This window comes from Schistocerca gregaria, chromosome 4 (genome assembly GCF_023897955.1).
Source record: "Schistocerca gregaria isolate iqSchGreg1 chromosome 4, iqSchGreg1.2, whole genome shotgun sequence".
NCBI lineage: Eukaryota > Metazoa > Arthropoda > Insecta > Orthoptera > Acrididae > Schistocerca > Schistocerca gregaria.
Window position 1 is genome coordinate 504,393,588 of NC_064923.1, and position 17,106 is coordinate 504,410,693.

Here is a 17,106-nt window from a genome sequence, read left to right on the forward strand (position 1 = left end):
ATAACTTGTGAACCAACTGTGAACGGCTAGGTATGTGGCATGGAATACCGTGGAATTCCATTTTTCTAATCTCAAAAGCAGCTTTCCACCAAAGTTCTCAGCCCGCCGCATGTCACGGAGGCCCAGCAAGACCGGGTAACAGTCTGCCGTGCGAACTGCAGTGAGAAGCCCTAGTACACATATACGTCAGAGAGTGGCTGTCACCGGAACTAACACCGCAGGCAGGAGGGACCACCGAAGAAATCGTAGCCAACAACACAACTACATCCGCACGTTGCTTCCACACGCCACCCTCTAGTAATAGCGCTAAAACCACGTTACTTTACGCGTGGCATTAGCTAAGACAGGCCTAGTGCAGAGCAAAGAGGCGTCTCATTGCGGTTCGTGCGGCAGTCTATTGACCGGTCTTGCTGGGCATCCGCGACATACGGCGGGCTGGGCAATTACATTATAAGCTACAGGGTGTTTCAAAGACACCACAAAAATCCTCTGTTCTAAGGAATAAACCATGTTGTCCACAGCACACTTGCACGTTGTGAACAGCACACGCTTACAGCAGAAAGACGACGTACAGAATGGCGCACCCACAGACTGCGTTGTCTTCTATATCTTTCACATCACTTGCAGCGCCATCAATTGTTGACAATTGTAACTACTGTAATTTAGAAAGTTTGTCTGCCTGAAAATGTACTGGTGTCTCAAGCATATTGCAACAAACGGTGTATTTCTATCGCTGCTCGTTTAGTTTGTATTGCCGTTTCAAATATACCGGTCATTTTTGAAACACCCTGTATCTTGAGATTCACAAACTAGCTTTCTACAGCTTTTATGCCTTCATTTTAATTTCTTAAGCCCATGCCACACTTCTAGTCGTTTGCACCTGGTTCATCGGCTACATCAGTCTGACAATGTGTGCTTTTTTCCTGTTACGCTCATGGTTTTTTTGGTTAGGCCCCGTTTACCCAATGTGATACCGTTTGACACAGAACCTTTTCATCCCTCGGCAGCACGTGATCTCGCATGCTAGATGATATATTTTCTGGATTTTTACTTGACTGGTACACGATTTTGCATACGCAAACAAGGTATGACCTGATATTCACATTTGCGTGTATCTTTCAATCTTAATTAATTTTTTGAGAAATCCCTCTTAGCTCTTCTTATTTTTTTTAGCAAATGTTCAAATGTGTGTGAATTCCTAAGTGACCAAAATTGCTGAGGTCATCGGTCCCTAGACTTACACACTACTTAAACTAACTTACACTAAGAACAACACACACACACCCATGCCCGAGGGAGGACTCGAACCTCCGGCGGGAGGGGCAACGCAGTCCGTGACATGATGGCGCCTCAAACCGCACTTTCTTTTTAACACCTGAAGATGGTTCAAAATGGTTCAAATGGCTCTGAGCACTATGAGACTTAACTTCTGAGCCATTAGTCCCCTAGAACTTAGAACTACTTAAACCTAACTAACCTAAGGACATCACACACATCCACGCCCGAGGCAGGGCTCGAACCTGCGACCGTAGCGGCCACGCGGTTCCAGACTGAAGCGCCTAGAACCGCATGCCTACACCGGCCGGCCCTGAAGATGGGATTTACATTCTGAAACCAGGGCCGTGCGTACGATTCTATCCGAACAAAGGATTCGTGAAGCGCAACTGGAGTAGATTTAGGTATTCAACACGAAAAGATTTAGCAACAGTTGCGGATGTCCTCCAAAGAGTCTATTCTGACTGCTTCGGTTTTTCTTCGCTACAGAGACCGTTTCGCAGCATTTTTCCACTAACTTTTACATTACAGATTTCTCAGGAGGTTTTGCCAAAACATTTCAAGCGATAAAATATTGCAAAAACAGTTCCTTTCCCGTTTTCCTCTAATTGTGCTTAGCATAACTCTCAACAAGAAAGACGAGCTGTTTTATCGTGAACACCATTATATGGTCACAGAGCACATCTGTTCCACTCGTTCACTCAAACGTAATGACACAGCGAAGTGCTCCGCAACAGAGCATGTCGCAGACGCGCATCCACAGACGCGTGTCAGTAACTGATTAGTGCATCGAAATCACGGTTCCTGGAGTGTCCTTTGACGGGCAGTTCATGTGGTCGTCACCAAAGGTCAGATCTGCGTCAGTCTTACAAAATGTTTTGGGTGAGTTTGATTTTGCCCAGCGTTTATGTTAATATTATAGGAAAAAAGCTAATTTGAAAAAAAGTCACTGCTTATTTCGTACAGCACTTGGCTGCCGTTTTTATCTAATTCGTCAAACTAAACAGTTATTTAAATTTATACAGAACACTATCAACTTTACGCTCCAGTTACATTAATGTAGCCACAGGCTATGTTTGACGTTAATGTGCAGTGACCACTCACATGCGGCAGATGGCAGCACTAGAAGAGGAAGGATGCTCTAGTGTGTCGGGGAGACGCGGAAAACAGTTCAGTCAATGTAATGTGGGAACGGAGCGATTTAACTGACGTCCAAAGTGGCATTACGATTGGCTTTTAGTTCTAGGGTGTAAGCATTTCCGATACGTCCAAGTTTGTAAACTGTTTGCGTGCCGCAATAGTTAAAGAATACCGTGCATGGTAAAATGGCACTGTCCAAAATCGGCGCCGAGGTAACTGTGGCGCACCACTGGTCACAGTTAACAGGGGTCAACGATGGCTGTGGAGACGTGTGCAAGTGTTGAGCAGCTGACCATCCAGATGAACCAAGTGGTTATCAGCAGTCCCCCCTCAACGATCGCTCAGCGAGCATTGCCGCGCACGGGCTCCCATAGCAGATGCACCCATACTGACTGCTGATCATAGGTGATGAAGGCTGCAATTTGCACTCCGGTACCGCCACAGGATATCTAGTGAGTGACGACAGGTGCCCTTTTTAGATCACCTTGTAACAATCGTTGGAAGGGTCCAGGCCCCAGGTGGCAGCATTATGGCCTGGGGAACGTTCTCGTGGAATTCCTTGGCAGCTCTCAACATTTTAGAAGGTGCAATGGATCAACACAGGTACCATGTCCACCCCTGCATGCAGTTTGTTTTTCCTCAGCACGATGGCATTTAGTAACAGGTCAATGCAACGTGTCTTAAAGCTCGCAGTGCCTATGCGTGGTACGAAGAGCATCACGATTAGTGTACCGTACTCCACTGGCCACCAAACCACCTGCATTTAAACGCAGTCAAGACTCTATGGGACAACCTTCACAGGGCTGTTCGCACCATCGCAATAGAGAAACGTAGCGCAGTTGGCCATGGAAATGTCAGTACCTTTCAGAATCTCATTCACTGTGCTCCTGCGCTTTTCACAGCAGTTTGCACTGCAAAATGTGATTGTTCAGGTTTTTCATAGGTGGCCGCATAAGTGTGACTAGACAGTGCGAAGTCAAACCCTGTTTAACACCAAAGTTGGTGTTAAAGTGAATTTACATCCTAGAATCCAAATATTCTGATACATTATAGACTGAGTGGCTAAAAAGCTACTGCTTTACTTAGTTTTTTTAATATCTGGTGAGTTTCAGTTTTCCGGCTGATGAGGTGGTCACGTTAATGTGATCAGACCGTGTATTTTCATATAGACACTAAGTATTGTTTATAAATCATAAAATCTTAGTTTACTTGCAATTTATACATATACAGGGTGTTACAAAAAGTAAAGGCCAAAGTTTCAGGAAACATTCCTCACACACAAATAAAGAAAAGATATTATATGGACATGTGTCCGGAAACGCTTACTTTCCATGTTAGAGCTCATTTTAGTTTTGTCAGTATGTACTGTACTTCCTCGATTCACCGCCAGTTGGCCCAATTGAAGGAAGGTAATGTTGACTTCGGTTCTTGTGTTACCATGCGACTCATTGCTCTACAGTACTAGCATTAAGCACATCAGTACGTAGCATCAACAGGTTAGTGTTCATCACGAACATGGTTTTGCAGTCAGTGCAATGTTTACAAATGCGGAGATGGCAGATGCCCATTTCATGTATGGATTAGCACGGGGCAATAGCCATGGCGCGGTACGTTTGTGTCGAGACAGATTTCCAGAACGAAGGTGTCCCGACAGGAACACGTTCGATGCAATTGATCGGCGTCTTAGGGAGCACGGAACATTTCATCCTATGACTCGCGACTGGGGAAAACCTAGAACGAAGAGGACACCTGCAATGGACGAGGCAATTCTGCGTGCAGTCAACGATAACCCTAATGTCAGCGTACAAGGTAACGTTGACCACGTCACTGTATGGAGAGTGCTACGGGAGTACCAGTTGTTTCCGTACCATGTACAGCGTGTGCAGGCACTATCACCAGCTAATTGGCCTCCACGGGTACACTTCTGCGAATGGTTCATCCAACAATGTGTCAATCCTCATTTCAGTGCAAATGTTCTCTTTACGGATGAGGCTTCATTCCAACGTGATCAAATTGTAAATTTTCATAATCAACATGTGTGGGCTGACGAGAATCTTCACGCAATTGTGCAATCACGTCATCAACACAGATTTTGTGTAAACGTTTGGGCAGGCATTGTTGGTGATGTCTTGATTGGGCCCCATGTTCTTCCACCTACCCTCAATGGAGCACGTTATCATGATTTCATACGGGATACTCTACCTGTGCTGCTAGAACATGTGCCTTTACAAGTACGACACAACATGTGGTTCATGCACGATGGAGCTCCTGCACATTTCAGTCGAAGTGTTCGTACGCTTCTCAACAACAGATTCGGTGACCGATGGATTGGTAGAGGCGGCCCAATTTCATGGCCCCCACGCTCTCCTGACTTCAACCCTCCTGACTTTCATTTATGGCGGCATTTGAAAGCTCTTGTCTACGCAACCCCTCTACCAAATGTAGAGACACTTCGTAATCGTATTGTGGACGGCTGTGATACAATACGCCATTCTCCAGGGCTGCATCAGCGCGTCAGGAATTCCATGCGACGGAGGGTGGATGTATGTATCCTCGCTAAAGGAGGACATTTTGAACATTTCCTGTAACAAAGTGTTTGAAGGCACGCTGGTACGTTCTGTTGCTGTGTGTTTCCATTCCATGATTAATGTGATTTGAAGACAAGTAATAAAATGAGCTCTGACATGGAAAGTAAGCGTTTCCGGACACATGTCCACATAACATATTTTCTTTCTTTGTGTGTGAGGAGTGTTTCCTGAAAGTTTGGCCGTACCTTTTTGTAACACCCTGTATTTGGATATTATCTGTGTGGACTAAGTACACCCTACCTAATATAAAATGTCCTGTCTCCCGTCTATAATAGGAAACGCCCAATAGATGCCACGAGAGGCATGGAGAGCACATGCAGTCGTAACAGCAGATTGGGTCGGTCTGGAGAGTAGGATGACTTCGAACGTAGACTAGTGATTCCATGTCACCTGAGTAAGAAGTAGATCAGTGACCTTTAATATCTTCTGATACTGCCAAAGTCGACTGTTCGGAAGGTGACTGTGAAGTGAAAACGCGAAGGAACAACCACAGCTAAATCTAGACCAGCGAGATCTCATATTACGACGGATAGGGACCGCCGAGTAACGCAGGGAGTGGCCGTGAAAAATCGCAAGGAATCAACGTAAGGAATCACCCGCGTGAGTCCCAGCTACCAGCAGTCCACCTTGCATTCTGCTTCAGTGTTTCATCAGAATCTCGTGTTATAAATATTTACTGCCATTACGCCCTGCGGTTCGCACATGGATCATTCATTCAGTATACCACTAAACACTACAGAATAATCTTCTTCACGGTTTCTCTGTTAGTTTCCAGATGTAAAGGTTTCGCAGTGCTCATATTTCTTTGGATTGTTCATAATATACGAGTAGTATAAATTCCAACCTAAGAGCTCATTTATTTATAGCGTCAAGGGAATATCTGTGAGCATTTTGCTTCTTCTTCTAATGCATGAAATCTCGACATTGTGTAACATGCTTGCCATCGAGTTGTTTAACATTTTGCTAGGGCCTTCTGTCGGCATTATCGCTCCTTTCTCCTTCTTATCGATACTAAATTCAATGACGATTGTAGCAAGCCGTCGTCCCCGTCCGTAAAATTATTTTCCATAATCACTTGTCCATACTTCTGCTGTGACTTAACAACATACCGTTTTTTTTCAAGACGAACGTGGCAGTACCTATTCACGTGATCCAGGCAGTTCTCGCTGGTTGCAGAACAACTCTTTTGTAGAAACATAACTATAAAAAAAATACACTATCGAGTGTAACAAGATTCCAAGTAGAGTGTTTAACTCTCAAACAACACTGTGAAAGATACCGATTGATTACAAGAAACGTTTTATATTTAAGTAATCTATCGAAATTGCTTAATATCTTAATATCTTTCCTCTTTGTTTACGAAAAGGAGAGCATGTATTCTGGATCTGCTACTGACATCTTACTTTTGTCACAGTGGGCCAGGTGGTCTAGTGGCAAAGTGGGATCCTGGGGACCATAAAGTCGCGGGATCGAATCCCTATCAGACACCGGACTTTTCCAGTCTGCTTTAAACTAGCCTTCACCTCTTAGTGACGAGAAGATACACCAGGAACGACACGTGGTTCGGATTCAACGTTAAACTTTAGGTCACCTTTCCCTGGCACGATTACTGGGATAGGTTAAGGAGATGCAAGTCGCCGAAGTGGCGTCCACTTGAAAGCTCTTGCAAACAGGCAGCTGAATATCTACAAATATACTCTGAAACCACTATGAAGTGCATGGAAGAGGGTACGCCCCATTGTATCAATTATTAGCGCTTTCTCCCGTTCTATTCACGTATATACCTAGGGAAGAATGATTACTTAAACGCCTCTGCGTGCTGTAATTAGTCTAATCTTGTCTTCACGGTGACAAGTTGGGTGTCGTAACTTATTCCTAAATTCATCACTTGCAGTTTGTTCTAGAAACTTTATCAGTAAGTTTTAAGAGGATAATTTTCGTCTAGCTTCAGGCGTCTAAGAGTTCATTTCTTTCACCATCTTCGTGACCCTCTCCCACGTGTCGACTAAACCTGGTACTATCCGCGCTGCCCTTCCCTGCAAACGTTCGATATTCGCTATAAGTCCTATTTGGATGCGACCCGCACACTGGAATAATATTCTATGATGTGTCGCACGATTGCTTTGCTAGTAGTCTCCTTTGTAAACTGATTGAATTTCCTTAGTATTCTACTAATGAATCGCAGTTTTGCATCTGCTTTACTAGGATCTTCCTAGTAATAGACGGCAAATCATCGATTAAAACTGAAGTGATATCAGGTGCTCCCCAGGGAAGCGTCCTGGGATCTCTGCTGTTCCGGATCTATATAAATGACCTGGGTGACAATCTGAGAAGTTCTCTTAGGTTGTTCGCAGATGATACTGTAATTTACCGTCTAGTAAGGTCATCCGAAGACCAGTGTCAGTTGCAAAGCGATTTAGAAAAGATTGCGGTATGGTGTGGCAGGTGGCAGTTGACGCTAAATAACGAAAAGTGTAAGGTGATCCACATGAGTTCCAAAAGAAATCCGTTGGATTTCGATTACTCGATAAATAGTACAATTCTCAAGGCTGTCAATTCAACTAAGTACCTGGGTGTTAAAATTACGGAAAACTTCAGTTGGAAAGACCACATAGATAATATTGTAGGGAAGGCGAGCCAAAGGTTGCGTTTCATTGGCAGGACACTTATAAGATGCAACAAGTCCACTAAAGAGACAGCGTACACTACACTCGTTCGTCCTCTGTTAGAATATTGCTGCGCGGTGTGGGATCCTTACCAGGTGGGATTGACGGAGGACATTGAAAGGGTGCAAAAAAGAGCAGCTCGTTTTGTATTATCACGTTATAGGGGAGAGAGTGTGGCAGATATGATACACGAGTTGGGATGGAAGTCATTACAGCATAGACGTTTTTCGTCGCGGCGAGACCTTTTTACGAAATTTCAGTCACCAACTTTCTCTTCCGAATGCGAAAATATTTTGTTGAGCCCAACCTCCATAGGTAGGAATGATCATCTAAATAAAATAAGAGAAATCAGAGCTCGAACAGAAAGGTTTAGGTGTTCGTTTTTCCCGCGCGCTGTTCGGGAGTGGAATAGTAGAGAGATAGTATGATTGTGGTTCGATGAACCCTCTGCCAAGCACTTAAATGTGAATTGCAGAGTAATCATGTAGATGCACATGTAGATGTAGATATCTAATTTGATCCTTTTCTAATTCTTACAAATTGTTATACCGTGCTTTTTGTAAGGCTTGACCGATTACAACTGACGGAGCGGGGTGGTGCACTGGACTCACATTCGGGAGGACGACGGCTCAAACTTGTGTCTGTAAATTCAGATTTAGGTTTTCCGTGGTTTCCCTAAATCGCGCCTGACACATGCCGGGATGGTTCCTTTGGAAGGGCACAGCCAATTTCCATTCCCATCATTGACACAATCCGAGCTCGTGCTCCGTCTTCAATGACCCTGATGTCGACAGGACGTTACCAAGTCTTCCTTTCTGCCTCTTTCCTTAATTACTGTTATGACTCTTGTTATTGTAGTCGTAAGATACTACGTTTTTCCGTTCTCTGAAGTGCACAATTTTAAATTTGGGAAAATTTAAGGCAAGTTATCGATGTTTGCACCAGTTTGAAATCTCATCAACATCTGACTGAATACTTGTGCAGTTTTTTTTTCACACAGTACTTCATTGTAGGTAACAGCATCGTCTGCGAAAAGTCTGACATTACGGTTAATATTGTCGCAAGGTCGTTAATATACAACATGAAGCCGGCCGCGGTAGCCGAGCGGTTCTAGGCGCTTCAGTCCGGAAACGCGCGACTGCTACGCTCGCAGGTTCGAATCCTGCCTCGGGCATGGATGTGTGTGATGTCCTTAGGTTAGTTAGGTTTAAGTAGTTCTAAGTCATATAGGGGACTGATGACCTCAGGTGTTAAGTCCCATAGTCCTCAGAGTCATTTGAACAATTTTTTGCAACATGAACTGTAAGGGTCGAATATTCTTCTCTGGGGCACACCCAAAGCTACTTCTCCATACGTCGATTACTCTCCATCCAAGTAACTTGCTGCGTCCTATCTGCCAAAACATCCTAAGTCTAGTAAAAACTTCACTTTTATGTTACGATACGATAGTACTTCCGATAATAAACATAAATGTTGTACTGAGTCAAATGTGTATTTTTTTTTTCTTTTTAATCAAGAAAACTGCATCTACCTGACTGTTTCGATCCATGGTTCTAGTATGTCATGTGAGAAAAGGTCAAGTTGGGCTTCAAATGATCTATGTTTTCGAAATCCATGATGGCTGGCTTGGACGAAGTGCTCGATTGTGTCGAATACTTCATTAAATTTGAGCCGAGAATATGTTCGAAGAACGTACGTTAGATTATAGTTAAAGCTGGGGCTAACTCAGCCGCATATTCAGTATAGCATGTAATAGGGATTCCATCGGTCTCACGAGTATTCTTCAGTTTTAAAAATTTCAGCTGTTTCTCAACACCACTAACACTTATTTCACTCATCTTTTAAGTAGTATGACAATTAAATTGGGACTATACTCTTGGGTTTCCCACTGTAAAAAAATATCTGAAAAGCAGAGTTCAGCATTTCTTCTTTCGATTTTTCTTGAAGGACTCCGAGCCAATCGTGCTACCAGAATTTATTTTACCTTCAGCGCGGAACAGTGTCCTCTGTTCCTATGTTGCACTTGACAGCAATTGCCTACCTCCTAAGCCTTTTATTTGCCATTTATAGATTTATGAAATTGTAATGGTTTCATTTCTAAGAAAACCTGGACTCTTATCACTATACTAATAAAAGTTTTGTACTTTTTTTTTGTGGTGATAGTACGTGACGTAGTGGTACAGCTTCGAGTCGAAGTCGAGGAGATCAGTTACTGTTCCCCGAAACAACCATCCCTAGTCTGCTGTTACTCGAAATACACACACACGGCAAATACTCTTGTTCGGCGTTTCATGTGACTGCGTTGTCGTCAGAGATTGCAATGACGTGACAGTTGAGCTCACTTTGAGCGAGATGCGTATCACCAATGCAAGGAAACGCCATCACCTGAATCAAAAGCCATGTTTTATAATATTTCGGTGACAGGATACCTACCGCAGATTCAACGACAGAATATTCCTTTACAAATGGAGAGCCGATAGTGTTACCCCAATCTAATTCTCGCACCACAGCAAACTTGAGCAATATACACTGCTTTACAAAAAGAAGTGAAGTACCCACAAACAGGGAGAGGGTATGTGATGTTACTTCCGTGATCACAAAATCGAGTCAGATTTATACAGAACTTGGCAGTATAAGCCCGCTTTTCAGCACGACGTTGCATTCCCGTCCGAGTTCTCACTCAGTGTTGCAGGTCTTGGATGTTTGTTTACCACGGGAGTACCTCAACATCACGTAGGTAGTTCATAGAGACATGTGAATGTGTGAACGGGCATTGTACTGTTGAAATATGGTGTCAGTGTCGCTTGAGAGGAGACATGATGGCACAGGATGTCTTGCCGTACTGTTGTGTCGTCAATATCCCCACAACCACTACCAGCCGCCACCTGAAGTCGTACCAAATGGCGAGGAGTAACAACGCTGTGCCTCTTCAAAACATTGGAAGAATGGAACCTCTCCCCAGGTCGCTGCCCTACATGCCAACGACTGTCATCCAGGGTAGTGCGAAACCGCGAATCTTCGCTGAACACAATGTGACGCATTCAACAACAGTGCTTGCTCGCGGTCACGGCACCACTGCGAACGCGGCAGTTGGCATTGTCGCGTTAAAGGCAGCCAACACATGGGACGGTATTTTCCTAGTTCGCGTGCTGCTTGTCTCCCAACAATGGTGCGGTATGACATACAATATCGCTGTGTGTTCATTACTTGTTCTCGGGTGGCAGGCGCAAATGTGAAGATGTTACGATGTGTTTAGTGCACAATAAGGCGATCCCACATTGTAGTGGTCAGACGCGATTGACCGGATCCATGACAACGAGTATGCCAACCCTCATGTTTCCATGCTGCCCAACACCAGGCCACTGTATGTATGTATGTATGTATGTTAACCGGGGGCCTAGAAACAACGGAGAGGCTCCGTCCCTGCCGCAGCCGCAGTTGTCCACAACCCCACGATGACTATGGCAGTCCACTCCACCCCTCCGCCGCCCCACACCTAATCCAGGGTTATTGTGCGGTTCGGCCCCCGGTGGATCCCCCAGGGAACGTCTCACAGCAGACGACTGTAACCCCTATGTTTACGTGGTGGAGTAATGGTGCTGTACGCGTACGTGGAGAACTTGTTTGCGCATCAATCGCCGACATAGTGTAACTGGGGCGGAATAAGGGGAATCAGCCCGCATTCGCCGAGGCAGATGGAAAACCGCCTAAAAACCATCCACAGACTGGCCGGTTCACCGGACCTGGACACAAATCCGCCGGGCGGATTCGTGCCGGGGACCAGGCGCACCTTCCCGCCCGGAAAGCCGCGCGTAAGACCGCACGGCCAACCGGGCGGGCCAGGCCACTGTAACAAATATAAATAATGCTCGATTCGACCAGCCGACCGATTGAGACCCAAAACGAGGACCCGTGCAAACAAGGACATTTATTAATAACGCTGTCTAACGGGAGTACACGGCAGCTCCGTATCCTTCTCAGCGATCCCTCCATATCTGAAGCAGTTCCCTCTTCTCATAGGCCTGTTAACCATACTTAACACAAACAATACCAATGCACTCCGGTGGCCGTTCTATCTATGATAGAGAATGGCTGCTGTAAACATCTGTATACCCGAGGTACAAGTCTACTCCCACCTACATAGGGAGACATGATCATCACGATTATATATGAAAAATCAGGGCTCGCACAGAAAAATTTAAGTGCTCGTTTTTCCCGCGTGCGGTTCGAGAGTGGAACAATAGTGAGACCCCTTGAAGGTGGTTCATTGAATCCTCTGCCAGACACTTTTTGTGAATAGCAGAGTAATCACGGAGACGTAGATGTACATTCACATCCGACCATGACTTCTTGGTGCTCCATTTTTTAAGACAGTATAGGTGTGTCATCGGCGTTGTGAAATATCCGAAATTTCATTATATGCAGAATTCGCATCTGAGTAAGCTTCGAATTTATCCACAACACACCGTAGATCCTTCGGCTAAGAAACTGTGCTCAGGGGTTGAGAAAAAGCACAAGTCACATCCGTCAAGGACAGCGGAAGTGATCCATAAAACTATCGTCCAACCAGCCGGAAGACGCTAATAGTAATTTCAGAAATATTGTACATAATTCCAGTATGTGTAATAAAATAGTATTTGCAATCAGCTTCACAAATATCCACGCAGATCTTGAAGACATTTCAAAGTGATACAAACACGCCACATAGCTTTAAATGTACAGAAATGTTAAATTGTGCACTAAAAAACCGCAGGCAATTGGGATCCTATAACAACAATATCAATTATTCACAACTGAAATCAATCATTTTATAAAAGACATCACATTTAGGCCAGTGACTGTAATACTTTCTTTATTTCACGATTGCAATTTCGGCCTTAGGCCCATTATCGAATGCAGATTTTTGTCATGTCAACTTAAAATGACCTGCCACATTTATATGTCGTTGTCAGCTCTTTTTAAGTTGACATGTCTTAAAGGCAAAAAAAAAATCTGCTCTTAATAGTGGCCGTAGATCGAAATTGCAATAGTGAAATAAAGTTTTACAGTCACAGGCGTAAATATGTCTTTTATAAAGTTCTACATGACTGTGAATCCCAGGTATAAGAAGTGAAATCAATCAATTACCAGTGTCTAAAAATCATCAATCACATCATCTATTTTTCCCCCTCCCCTATGATACCATGTCGCAGTTATCAGAGTTCTCCGAACGGGCCAATTGCGGTATGTACAAAATGGCTGGAAATTTGATAGATGGTGGGTAATGGAAATTCGAAGCAGCCAGGTTTTCTCCCATCCCCGTCACGTCACTGTGTTCTCCTAAGTATAATCTGGCAGGAAATTAAAAAAAAAAAGCCAGAATGGTGCATTCCCCTGTTGGTGTCAACAGGGGGCGGAGATGACCCTTTCTGGCGTAGGGCATTGTCCTACCTGAGACAGAACATGCTTTTCTTCATTCTAGTTCTAAACCACCCTGTCAGACAAAAGATGTTTTTTTACGGTGATAGTCTCAACCTGTTGGCTGTTCCGAGGATACACAAACATCTTCTCACCCCACTCTGAAATTGCCTGCTATTTGTAGCTGACCCTCTTTCACGGCATGGAAAACCACTTATCATCCTTTTCCCATTCAGGTACAAAGCTAGTATTCACGCAGGCATGTAGGGACCTGCAGAGTTATTTATTAATAGCAATCATGGCTGTCAGGTCACATGTCAGCAACACTTCGCCGACGAGATAGCGCGCGCAGGTCAACAACCACTCCGCAACGCCCAGAAGCGCTGCTGACCCGAAGTCTGGCCAGCCGCTGGCAGCTGGCCACGTGCTCGACAGATTACAGTGCGCACCCATCGCCCTTCCACAGCAGCTCCGTACTCAGAAGTGAGCACGAACAGTGTAGCACGGTCCCGTTGACTACCACTACCACCACGGATATCCGCTCGGCGTTAGCAGTCCATTGCACTACTTGTACCTCCGCGTCGGAGCTCGCGGAATGGTTATGTCACTAGGCCATATCACCAGTTAGGGATGCAGATAAATACACTATGTGATCAAAAGTATCCGGACACACCCAAAAACATACGTTTTTCATGTTAGGTGCATTTTGCTGCCACCTACTGCCAGGTACTCCCTATCAGCGACCTCAGTAGTCATTAGACGTCATGAGAGAGCAGAATGGGGCGCTCGGAGGAACTCACCGACTTCGAATATAGTCAGGTTATTGGGAGTCACTTGTGTCATGCGTCTGTACGCGAGATTTCGACACTCCTAAACATCCCTAAGTCCACTGTTTCTTGTGTGATAGTGAAGTGGAAACGTGAGGGGACACGTACAGCACAAAAGCGTACAGGCCGACCTCGTCTGTTGACTGACAGAGACCGCCCGACAGTTGAAGAAGTTCGTAATGTGTGTTAGGCACACATCTATCCAGACCATCACACAGGAATTCCAAACTGCTTCAGAATCCACTGCAAGTACTATGACAGTTAGGCGGGAGGTGGGAAAACGTTGATTTTATGGTTGAGCGGCTGGCCATAAGCCACACATCACGCCGGTAAATGCCAAACGTGGCATCGCTTGGTGTTAGGAGCGTAAACATTGGACTATTGAACAGTGGAAAAACAATGTGTGGAGTGACTAACCACGGTACAATGTGGCGATCCGATGGCAGGGTGTGGGTATGGCGAATGCCCGGTGAACGTCATCTGCCAGCTATATAGTGGCAGCACTAAAAATTCGAAGGCTGTGGTGTTATGGTGTGGTTTTTCATGGAGGGACCTTGCACCCCGTACTGCTTTGAGTGGCACTATCACAGCACAGGCCTACATTGATGTATTAAGCGCCTTCTTGCTTCCCACCGTTAAAGAGCGATTCGGGCATGGCGATTGTATCTCTCCACATGATCGAGCACCTGTTCATAATTAACGGCCTGTGGCGGAGTGGTTGCATAACAATAACATCCTTGTAATGAACTGACCTGGACAGAGTCCTGACCTGAATCCTATAGAACACCTTCGGGATGCTTTGGGAACGCCAACTTCGTGCCAGGCCTCACCGACCGACATCGATTCTTGTCCTTAGCGCAGCATTCCGTGAAGAATGGGTAGCCATTCCTCAAGAAACCTTCCAGCACCTGACTTAACGTATGCTTGTGAGAGTGGAAGCTGTCATCAAGGCTAAGGGTGGGCAAACACCATACTGAATTACAGAATTACCGATGGAGGGTGCCACGAACTTGTAAGTCATTTTGAGCCAGGCGTCCGGATACTTTTGATCACATAGTGTACCTTCTGTCGCAACATTGTCGGCTACATAGCTTCATACCGACCCCTTCTCTGTTTTCAGAACTGTATGACGATGTATTGTCCTGTGCGTCTTTACTGACTCGAATCAATCCCTGCCCGCTTTAACACGGTACGATACCATCGTGGTGTCTCTCTCTGGCGTGTTGGGGCATGCAGGATCCTAAGGAAGCAAATCTAGAGGGGAGTGTGGAACGATATAACGTCGTGAATGTAGATATCGTGTAAGGACAGTAATGACAAGAGAAATTAGTACTTGTACAGAAGCATACATCCATTCGCCCTCGTAACATTCAAGAGTGAGGTACAACTGAAATCAAAGAATATTTTACAAGGAACAGCGAAATTAGTGTTGAAATGAGCGAATGCAGTACCGAAATCAATCAGTTTTCAGCGTCAACTTTTGAATTACTGCATCAGATTTGCACCCAACCATTGATCATATACAACGAAGAATCTAATGTAATTATTCACTCAGCAAACGGCACAAGACAGCAAACATGACAGAAAACGCTTACCTCTAACGGCTCCTGCTGCACCAATGTGTTTTACGTTGCATACATAACATCAGGATTCTCCATACAATTTCTAAATGGAGGCATCCGACGTACGTGGAGGAAATCATTTATTTTCACGCTGATTTTATTTAGCAATCAACGCATATTGTACCCAAACCAAAAAAAATTGTACCTAAAGCTTTCAATTTCGCTTCAAACCTGGACCATACCGTAACATTTTCGTCTGGGTTATACATAACTGCTACGATTGTAGCAGGGCGTCTCTGATTTTGTTAGACAACTATTGTCATGCTTACTTCATAAGCACTCCAAACCAACGTCTACAATTAATCGACTGCCGTGTTCTACATTATTTTCTTAACAGTACACTAAATTTTTTCGAGCACCATCCCAACAAATCTAAGTCTTCCATCTGTTTCTCCTGTACTTCACAAACTCTAAGAACAATTCCACTGTAACTGTCAATTTTTCATGATATTAGTAACGCTTGATATGTCTCACACAATTTCAAATGTTCTTCAGCACTTCATCTCTGTTATATTTACCTATTCAACTAGTGATATATCTTCCCATTCTCTGGAAGTATCGAGAATGACTCTGCACACAGTGTTCACAAATTTCAAACATGGTTTTGATTTTGACGAATGCCTGCAGGCACATTATCATTTCAGTATGCATCGTCATTCAATACCTATCTCACCAACGAATGGTATGAAAACATATCCAGGACGGAAATAGACGTTTTAGGCGAACTGAGTTTGAATTTAACAAAACGGTACTGACGTACGAACATCCGAGCAGAACATACCCATCCTGCCGGAAGACGGAACGCAGTTCGCCCGCCGGAGTGGCCTAGCGGTTCTAGGAGCTACAGTCTGGAACCGCGCGACCGCTACAATCGCAGGCTCGAATCCTGCTTTGGGAATGGATGTCTTTGATGTCCTTAGGTTAGTTAGGTTTAAGTAGTTCTAAGTTCTAGGGGACTGATGACCTCAGAAGTTAAGTCACATAGTGCTCAGAGCCATTTGAACTATTTGAACAGAACGCAGTTCATTTACTTGACTGCGAATGTCCCACATCTCAATATACGTAAACCATGCTATACACATCAAACATTCCCACAGTATTTCTAAATCATTTCTGATGAATTTTGGTGTGATTCCTTCAATAACACGTTTGCGTTGGAAATCCTTTGCTGGCCAAGGTTGTGGATGAACATGATAGAGAGGTCTGCTGTTATGATTTACACTACATTCCACACCTAGCCGCATATCGAGCATGCTGACGAAGCAGTTCCACAGCAGTTTCTACTTGAGGTATCTGGTATGTTTACACAAAAATCCCATAAATTAGTAGTGTAGATAGGATTTCCAATAGTATTCGAAATGCATTCGCATCAGACGAATTTGATGGCTTAGGCATCAAAGCAAGTACTCGTCAAATCATTATAGCATAACTGAGTCTCACAGCACAGTCTGTTACCACGGTCTTGTGGGAAAATGTGCTGTAGTAGTTCTTAAAGACGTGTTGTTGATGTGGCTCAGTTGGCAGAGAACTCGTGGTTGTTGCTGTTGTTGTTGTTCTTGCAGTTATAGTATATTCGTGCACAAATTCAAAC

The 17,106-nt window shown here is 44.5% G+C and overlaps 1 protein-coding gene across 7 annotated transcripts in view; it reads left to right on the forward strand.

Annotated features, from left to right (window-relative positions):
- The window catches only part of LOC126268074 (potassium voltage-gated channel protein Shaker), a 1,571,080-nt gene that overhangs the window by 1,393,071 nt on the left and 160,903 nt on the right, over positions 1–17,106 (forward strand). The gene's annotated exons all lie outside the window — the stretch shown is intronic.